This window comes from Haliotis rufescens, unplaced genomic scaffold (assembly GCF_023055435.1).
Source record: "Haliotis rufescens isolate VD_foot unplaced genomic scaffold, xgHalRufe1.0.p SCAF_58, whole genome shotgun sequence".
Lineage (NCBI taxonomy): Eukaryota > Metazoa > Mollusca > Gastropoda > Lepetellida > Haliotidae > Haliotis > Haliotis rufescens.
This window is the reverse complement of record NW_025964312.1, coordinates 197,392-206,890: the sequence shown is the minus strand read 5'-3', so window position 1 is coordinate 206,890 and position 9,499 is coordinate 197,392. Positions and strand designations below refer to the sequence as shown.

General features: G+C 40.4%; 1 protein-coding gene across 3 annotated transcripts in view; it reads left to right on the top strand.

Annotated features, from left to right (window-relative positions):
* The window catches only part of LOC124126008 (NAD kinase-like), a 58,897-nt gene that overhangs the window by 19,980 nt on the left and 29,418 nt on the right, over positions 1–9,499 (top strand). The window contains exon 1 of one of the 3 annotated variants that reach the window (XM_048385418.1): positions 8,911–9,415. The exons of the other annotated variants lie outside the window; for them this stretch is intronic. The gene's annotated coding sequence lies outside the window, so the exon portion shown is untranslated. Of the gene's footprint in view, positions 1–8,910; positions 9,416–9,499 lie in introns of those variants that run through there. 3 annotated transcript variants of the gene reach the window in all.

Genomic DNA, 9,499 nt, shown 5'->3' with positions numbered 1-9,499 from the left:
CAAACAAGCATGTCTAAGGCCATATGATTTTTGCCAACCTTTTCTAGGACAGAATATAATATTCCCTGGCCCCTTGCACAAATATCAATATAGTTTAAAATATAGTTTGTTTGTTGTTTAATGCCGCACTCAGCAATATTCCAGCTATATGATGGCGGTCTATAAATAATCAAGTTTGGACCAGACAATCCAGTGATTGATATCATGAGCATCAATCCAAGTAATTGGGATACGATGACATGCATCAACCTGTTAGTCACCTCTTACAACAAGCATAGTCACCTTTTACAGCAAGCATGGGTTTCTGAGCACCTATTCTCCTCCAGATCCTCACGGTTCCCATATATATAGTATGTGATTTATGAGATACCGTGATGACTTGTGACAGCTCATGTACTCTCTGAAGAACAGAAGCGTCTATAGACTTGATCAGTAGATGTCCATTGCAACCCCATTGTGAGTCAGTATAAGGACCTATTTCAAGCCACTGCTCACAACACTATCAAAAGCCATCACCACACAACGCACTGCCTTGTCCTCTGTGGGAGAATGTCCATGCTATAGATATGGTAATTGTAACACTGGAGTTAGTAGGGGGAATTCAATACATCTATCAGCTGAAGGGGTCCGCAGAGTCCAAAGCTGGACCTGAAATGTTTCGAGTGATTACATACAGTTTGTGTTGGGTTGCTTGTTCTTTTAGAACTTGTAGTTGGCTCTTTGTTAATGTCTACCACTCAGCTCAGTAAATGTTTGGCTCCAGTAGCCATGCTAGCCTAAACATGTCTTTTTTGGTAGATTTTAGTTTTGACATGTGTGTTTATAGCATTAGCTGTGATTACTCTACACAAACATAGATATTAATTGTGGAAATTTCTTTTTGATTTGTCGCAATTTTGTGTCTGCAGATTCATTAACCAAGTTATGAGAAATAACCATATTACCTTATCCTAACTCATTCTAATTGTTTATCTCATCTCAGTTCCGAATGGTAGTGGAAACTTCCTGTGCTATGTTCCCAGAGAGCAGAGAAACATTTTCACATTATCACCAAAATTCACCCCTAAGACTAAGCCGGCATACTCGTCAGGCTCTCATTTTCGCATCAACTGAGTAGTTGGAAAAACTCCGTAATCCCAACCATCCTATCAAACGTAACTATTTTCAATATAAAAAAATGGCGCGAAATTACATTCTTCTAAGCTTTATACATCATATCTAACAATTATTTTCTTTAAATTAATCTAATTTTCATTTTAATCACAATTTAACGATGGATTAGAGTCATCATGTGCCAGCCAGGTCCTGGGACGACCTTCAGTATTCTCACCTTCGGATCCAAACTCTGGCTGATGTTAATACAGTTATATTACCATTTCGGTTTATGGGTACCAATGATGATCAAGACAGGATGGACACCAACCGGATCATTCAATGGAATTTCACCAGTACAATTGGCTTTGTTGAATGTTGACAATATTTTCAACTACAGTAAACTACGTTTATAACGAACAGGCTTATAACGAACTGGTGGATATAACGAACTGGTTTTTAGGTCCCTGCCATTTGCTGTATATATGCGTATAACGAACTACGGTTATAACGAATTTAAAATCCCAATCGGACATTTGCATTTAGGCCACACACCCTTCAAATAGCGTATTTTAGTACGACTTTTCGCACAGTACTACAAGTTTACGTATTCATAATATGATGAATTATGAATTGTTTCAATTTAAATTGTGTACTACACTGACAAGCTTTGTTTGTTTTGATTGCTGTAAATACATCGTACCTACATGATAGTCCAATCGGTCAATCACTGTAATAGGCAATAAACTGAGTTGACACTGATTAATCGAGGATTAATTACTGAGAACATCTTGTAAATTTGAGTGAAAGGGGTTTACAACTGTACATAAATACCTTGCATCATTGATGTACCTCATTATCCTCACAATGCTATGATACGTAGCCTCAGACAAGTAGCGAAAGCGTGACGATAGCCAGTCGACCGATGCAGATCAGTCGAGCGTATCTGCCAAACCCTCAAAGTCTGGACGATCATATTGTAAGTCGTGGCTAACGACTTTCACTTGGTTGACATACAATGAGGATTTGCAGATTTTATTGTTTTCAGTAGCTAGTCGTATATTGAATCTTGATTGACCGCCATTTTGCTTTCTCAGATCGATATCAATTTTTTTTATGGTCAATAATTAAGTACAGATGAAAAAAGTATTCAAATAACTATTGCTATCAACGATATTTTAGTATTTGTGATTAAATTATCTGTCTTGTTTTTATAAAAATCTTTAGTTTAAAAAAAACCTTTTCCCGTGAGGTCACGTGATAACCAAATATGGGATAATAGTCTCGGTCCAAATGTTACAACGCGTACACAATTTAAATTGAAACAATTCATAATTCATCATATTATGAATACGTAAACTTGTAGTACTGTGTGAAAAATCGTACTAAAATACGCTATTTGAAGGGGGTGTGGCCTAAATGCAAATGTCCGATTGGGATTTTAAATTTTCCGGACCCCTGCAATAGACACTGATTGGATGTGTGTATTATAGCAAATATAGCACAATAGACACTGATAGGATGTGTGCATTATAGCAAATATGGCACAATAGACACTGATAGGATGTGTGCATTATAGCAAATATGGCACAATAGACACTGATAGGATGTGTGCAACACAGCAAATATAGCACAATAGACACTGGTCAGATGTGTGCAATACATCAATTATAGCCTGATAGACACTGATGACATGTGTGCAATACATCAATTATAGCCTGATAGACACTGATGACGTGTGTGCAATACATCAATTATGACACAATAGACACTAATCAGATGAGTGAAACATAGCAAATATGGCACGAAAGACAGTGATCAGATTTTTACAATACAGCAATTATAGACACTGATGACGTGTGTGCAATACAACAATTATGATAGATAGATTTGCTTAGTTAGGTATCTTTGAACAGCAGAGAGAGAGAGAGGGGGCAGGTGGGTGTGATGTACACTTACTTAGTTGAGACAGGTGTGATGGCTGATGTACACTTACTTAGTTGAGACAGGTGTGATGTACACCTACTTAGTTGAGACAGGTGTGATGTACACTTACTTAGTTGAGACAGGTGTGATGTACACTTACTTAGTTGAGACAGGTGTGATGTACACTTACTTAGTTGAGACAGGTGTGATGGCTGATGTACACTTACTTAGTTGAGACAGGTGTGATGTACACTTACTTAGTTGAGACAGGTGTGATGGCTGATGTACAATTACTTAGTTGAGACAGGTGTGATCTGCACTTACTTAGTTGAGGCAGGTGTGATGTACACTTATTTAGTTGAGGCAGGTGTGATGGCTGATGTACACTTACTTAGTTGAGACAGGTGTGATGTACACTTACTTAGTTGAGGCAGGTGTAATGGCAGATGTACAATTACTTAGTTGAGGCAGGTGTGATCTGCACTTACTTAGTTGAGGCAGGTGTGATGTACACTTATTTAGTTGAGGCAGGTGTGATGGCTGATGTACACTTACTTAGTTGAGACAGGTGTGATGTACACTTACTTAGTTGAGGCAGGTGTAATGGCAGATGTACAATTACTTAGTTGAGGCAGGTGTGATGTACACTTACTTAGTTGAGGCAGGTGTGATGTACACTCACTTAGTTGAGGCAGGTGTGATGGCTGGTGTACAATTACTTAGTTGAGACAGGTATGATGTACACTTACTTAGTTGAGGCAGGTGTGATGTACACTTACTTAGTTGAGGCAGGTGTGCTGTACACTTACTTAGTTGAGGCAGGTGTGATGGCTGATGCACACTTACTTAGTTGAGGCAGGTGTGATGTACTCTTACTTAGTTGAGGCAGGTGTGATGTACTCTTACTTAGTTGAGGCAGGTGTGATGTACACTTACTTAGTTGAGACAGGTGTAAGGTTATGAACCAGGTTAGGTAGCAGATAGATTACCAAAAGCTCAGAGTATGTAGCACTAGGTTGTGGTTTACACTCAGATTAGTTCACTCAGTGCAGTTCACAGAAAAAAATACAATTTCCTAAAATATAATTAACCTAAAATATGTTATGTTGCTTTTTTTCCAAGTCCTTATGCTGAATAAACTCATAAGTTTCGTGTGTTAGTAATGTATCTTGATATTGGCTGGAAAGTGTGCATGTATAATTTAATGAAAAAATAAAATTTTCCCACTCAAATTACTGACATTTTCGACCAGGATATGATATAAGACTGACTACACAGGCAGGTGTGTGTAGAGGCTGAGTCGCCACGGGTGCAGGCCTTGGTTGCAGTAGCAAATATACAAATATAGACAAGTGTTCGGAGTGGCTCGCCTGTCTGCTTCGTCATATGGTGTCAGCACGATTCAAATTCGGGAGCTCTTCATTGAAATGTATGCAGATGTATTAGTCAACTTTTAACTCCCCAAAACGATTAATCATTTGTTGAAACTAACATTTGCTGAATGGTTCCCCACAGGCATTTGTAAACAAGGTAAAATTGACGTAGTAGAGTAAAGAGACTTGTGTACTTTAGCATGATGAGAAGTAAATAGAACATAGATATATCTCTTGTGGCTGGTTACTTGTCTGTGCATATGTTAATGACTTTCAGGGCTGGTATATGCATCTGTTAATCTGGTATGTCTAGTATACTTAGTGGTATAAGCATGTCATGGTGAGCCTATACAGTGTACGCATTGTTGATCTGTTTAGTTATGGCATATATATCTAATATTCTTCGGGTAATATGTTATGTCCGATATATTTTTCTGTAATATGTCATAGCTGGTATATTCTTCTGTTAATATGTCATAGCTGGTATATTCTTCTGTTAATATGTCACAGCTGGTATATTCTTCTGTTAATATGTCATAGCTGGTATATTCTTCTGTTGATGTGTCATAGTTGGTATATTCTTCTGTTAATATGTCATAGCTACTATATTCTGTTAATGTGTCATAGCTGGTATATTCTTCTGTTAATATGTCATAGCTGGTATATTCTTCTGTTAATATTCCATAGCTGGTATATTCTTCTGTTAATATTACAAATGTTTTGTATGAAAAAAGCATAAGGTGTAAGAATGCTTTGTCATGGTGACTAGAGGCTTTTGATAACATGATCGATCTCACAGCACATGCCAGCAATGTTGTAAGCAGGTGTTCTTATAGAGGAGCAGAGGCTCCCATACAGCTAAGTTTTTTTGTTTGTTTTGTTTTGTTTTTTAAAAATATTTTTCATTCAATTCAGTATATGATGTTACCTACTTTTACACAGAGTAACATGCCATGTAGTATGTTTGGATGGGGTGTACAACAATGTTAAGAAATGGTGAAACGAGCAGGCTACATTTGCCATGCTTTTTGGGGTCATCATTAACTATGTGCGAAGCTAAATCCTAACAGCGCATTAGTGGAAATTGTCCATGTTCAAAATAGAGACATATTAACTAGACAATTCATTTGCCAATTTTTTCAATTTTCTGTCAAACTTTCTAATTGTATTGTTTTTGTGTTCAATTGATTTCTCTATCCGAAATATATCGATAAAAATCTTCAGAAATTTTCAAGTAAGAATTTGTTTTTCTTAAGTTTGTTTGTTGTTTAATGCCATACTGGGCAGTATTCCATCTATATGACAATGGCCTGTAAATAATCGAGTATAAACCAGAATGTGATTGAAATTGTGAAGAAATAGCCATGCTGGCCACAGTACATATGTACCTGTATAATACTGTTCAGGTCACAGAGTTCCGTTTTGTCAAGTCACAGTTACTGGGCGTTTTTGTGAAGTCAAGGATAACTGGGCCTTTTTTAAGTTAAGGTTACTTTGATAAAAATCATTTCTATTATGACCAGCGTGTTTTAATGGACACTCTGACATGAATATAGCAGCAACTGTTGTGTTAATGACCTGTGCCTGCATGCCTCGATGGCCTCGTAACAACTCCCAGATTGTTTGTACAATGGCTTTTAGTGGGTTGGCCATGTACATGTTCTATTTAATAAAGTATTTTGTAAGTGTTTTCCTATGATGGCTGTGTGCATGCGCTTCGTGGGCTGTACAAGCTGACATACTGCGCATGCGTGCATGGCCCCGTGACAAGTGACGGTCTGACGTGTTACAGCACCAGCTGACATACTGTGTACATGGCCCCGTGACAAGTGACGGTCCTACGCGTTACAGCACCAGCTGACATACTGCGTGCATGGCCCCGTGACAAGTGACGGTCCTACGCGTTACAGCACCAGCTGACATACTGCGTGCATGGCCCCGTGACAAGTGACGGTCCTACGCGTTACAGCACCAGCTGATATACTGCGTGCATGGCCCCGTGACAAGTGACGGTCCTACGCGTTACAGCACCAGCTGACATACTGCGTGCATGGCCCCGTGACAAGTGACAGTCCTACGTGTTACAGCACCAGCTGATATACTGCGTGCATGGCCCCGTGACAAGTGACGGTCCTACGTGTTACAGCACCAGCTGACATACTGCGTGCATGGCCCCGTGACAAGTGACGGTCCTATTTGTTACAGCACCAGCTGACATACTGCGTGCATGGCCCCGTGACAAGTGATGGTCCTACGTGTTACAGCACCAGCTGACATACTGCGTGCATGGCCCCGTGACAAGTGATGGTCCTACTTGTTACAGCACCAGCTGATATACTGCGTGCATGGCCCCGTGACAAGTGACAGTCCTACTTGTTACAGCACCAGCTGATATACTGCGTGCATAGCCCCGTGACAAGTGACGGTCCTACGTGTTACAGCACCAGCTGACATACTGCGTGCATGGCCCCGTGACAAGTGACGGTCCTATTTGTTACAGCACCAGCTGACATACTGCGTGCATGGCCCCGTGACAAGTGATGGTCCTACGTGTTACAGCACCAGCTGACATACTGCGTGCATGGCCCCGTGACAAGTGACAGTCCTACGTGTTACAGCACCAGCTGATATACTGCGTGCATGGCCCCGTGACAAGTGACAGTCCTACGTGTTACAGCACCAGCTGATATACTGCGTGCATGGCCCCGTGACAAGTGACAGTCCTACGTGTTACAGCACCAGCTGATATACTGCGTGCATGGCCCCGTGACAAGTGACGGTCCGACGTGTTACAGCACCAGCTGACATACATGCATGCATGGCCCCGTGACAAGTGACGGTCCTACGTGTTACAGCACCAGCTGATATACTGCGTGCATGGCCCCGTGACAAGTGACGGTCCTGCGTGTTACAGCACCAGCTGACATACTGCGCATGCGTGCATGGCCCCGTGACAAGTGACAGTCCTACGTGTTACAGCACCAGCTGATATACTGCGTGCATGGCCCCGTGACAAGTGACGGTCCTACGTGTTACAGCACCAGCTGACATACTGCGTGCATGGCCCCGTGACAAGTGACGGTCCTACTTGTTACAGCACCAGCTGACATACTGCGTGCATGGCCCCGTGACAAGAGACAGTCCTATATGTTACAGCATTTGGTGTGGAGGTAGGACTTTAAAAGCAGCATAAAATATGGCTCTGTTAGGTGTGGACTTTTTTGGGTGTTACATGATATTGTCGGAATATTTCTATAAGCAGCATAAAAAATGGCTCTGTTGGGAGTGGGTTTTTAGTGGTGTTGTATGATATTGCCATGATTGCTGGAATATTTCTGAAAGCAACCAAAAAAATGGTTCTGTTAGGAGTGGTGTTTTTGGTAGTGTTGTATAATATTGCTGGAATATTTCTAAAAGCAGCATAAAAAATGGTTCTGTTAGGAGTGGTGTTTTTGGTGGTGTTGTATGATATTTCTGTTTTTTTTCTAAAAGCAGCATAAAAAATGGTTCTGTTAGGAGTGGTGTTTTTGGTGGTGTTGTATGATATTGCTGGAATATTTCTAAAAGCAGCATAAAAAATGGCTCTGTTAGGGGTGGGGTTTTGGGGCTGTTGTTTGATATTGCCGGAATATTTTTAAAAGCAGCACGTCCAAAAGACATTAAAAGATGGTACTTAATGTTACCCTGTCTGGCGCTCAGCATTAAGGGGCTAAAACAAGGACTGGTCAGCCGGGAGTCAGTATACTGTGTCTGAGTTGGGTATATATGTAAAACTGTGGCATGGTATTTCAGTAGGCTAGCACTATAAAATTAGCATTAGTCCAGGCTAATACAAGCAGCCACACACACACACACACACACACACACACACACACACACACACACACACACACACACACACACACACACACACACACACACACACACACACTCACACACAGCTATAGTAACATGACAATAAACCCTATTTCACTGTGCTCACCTCACCTTGTCCTGGGCTCTTTGGAATGATTATCACTTTAGGGGTGTACTCTTCAGGACATCCTCCCAAGGCAAGGGAGTTAACTGACTGTAACATTCTACTTACCCTTGCCAAACTGGGCTGCAATTTCGAATACACTATGAGGCAAATACGATTCGTATCATGAATATAGGGTAGCAAATACAAATATTAATTCATGAATACAATAACAAGTCAGCAGTTGATGTATTATTTGTTATATTCAGCATGTTCAGTGAGGCAACAACAACATGAATTATTTGACATGGTTTGTTAATCATTAATATATTATTAATATATTATTCATTTATATACTGCACTTATCCAGGTGCTAGTATCTGCTCAAATGTGACAATGACCAGTGACCACAATACTGTCAAATTAAATAGTATAAGAGTGTTGTCTTTTGAGGAAATCTATGCATACAATATGTTCTTATGGGTATTTTTATTCATAAATATTTGATCAAGTGGCCACTAATAACGAATTCAATTCATGAATGGATACGGTTCGATTCACTGAATACGCGAGTGAATTGTAACAGCTCTAGTGCCCAGACAGGTGAAAGTTCAATTCGGGCAAGTGGAATTTGCTGTCAGTTGGGAAGTGTATAATTGCTGGTTGTTCTCAAAGCCATGTAACACTCACTCACTAACCCTGGCATTTGTAAGGAGAATTGGAAGCTGCTTGTTTGAATGTTGTTGTTGTGTTTCTATGACTTTTCTCTTTGCATGCTATGTGAGAGCAATATGACCTGTCACTGAGCAACAGAAGTGTGTGAGTGTTAGGTCCTCGTATCCTTGTTGGATGCATTAACACAATTCACTGTTTGTACAAGTGTTATTGTAGTGTAATGCGCCGGATGTTTGAACATAATAACAGTACAGCTGTCACTCCATAGTTCGTTCTTCTATGACATGTCTCACGTTTCACATGAAAATTGAACAGCAAGTGTTAAATTCACCTCATTAACAATTGCTGTAGGAGATACAGAGAGAGGATAATGCTGCTGCTTGATGACATGGTTTGTTTTGTGTAGGGTGGCAGTGTTTGACTTCCCTGTTTTGATTCAGGGAGTGTTCATTGTGGAAGCTGCATGGAGGTAGAG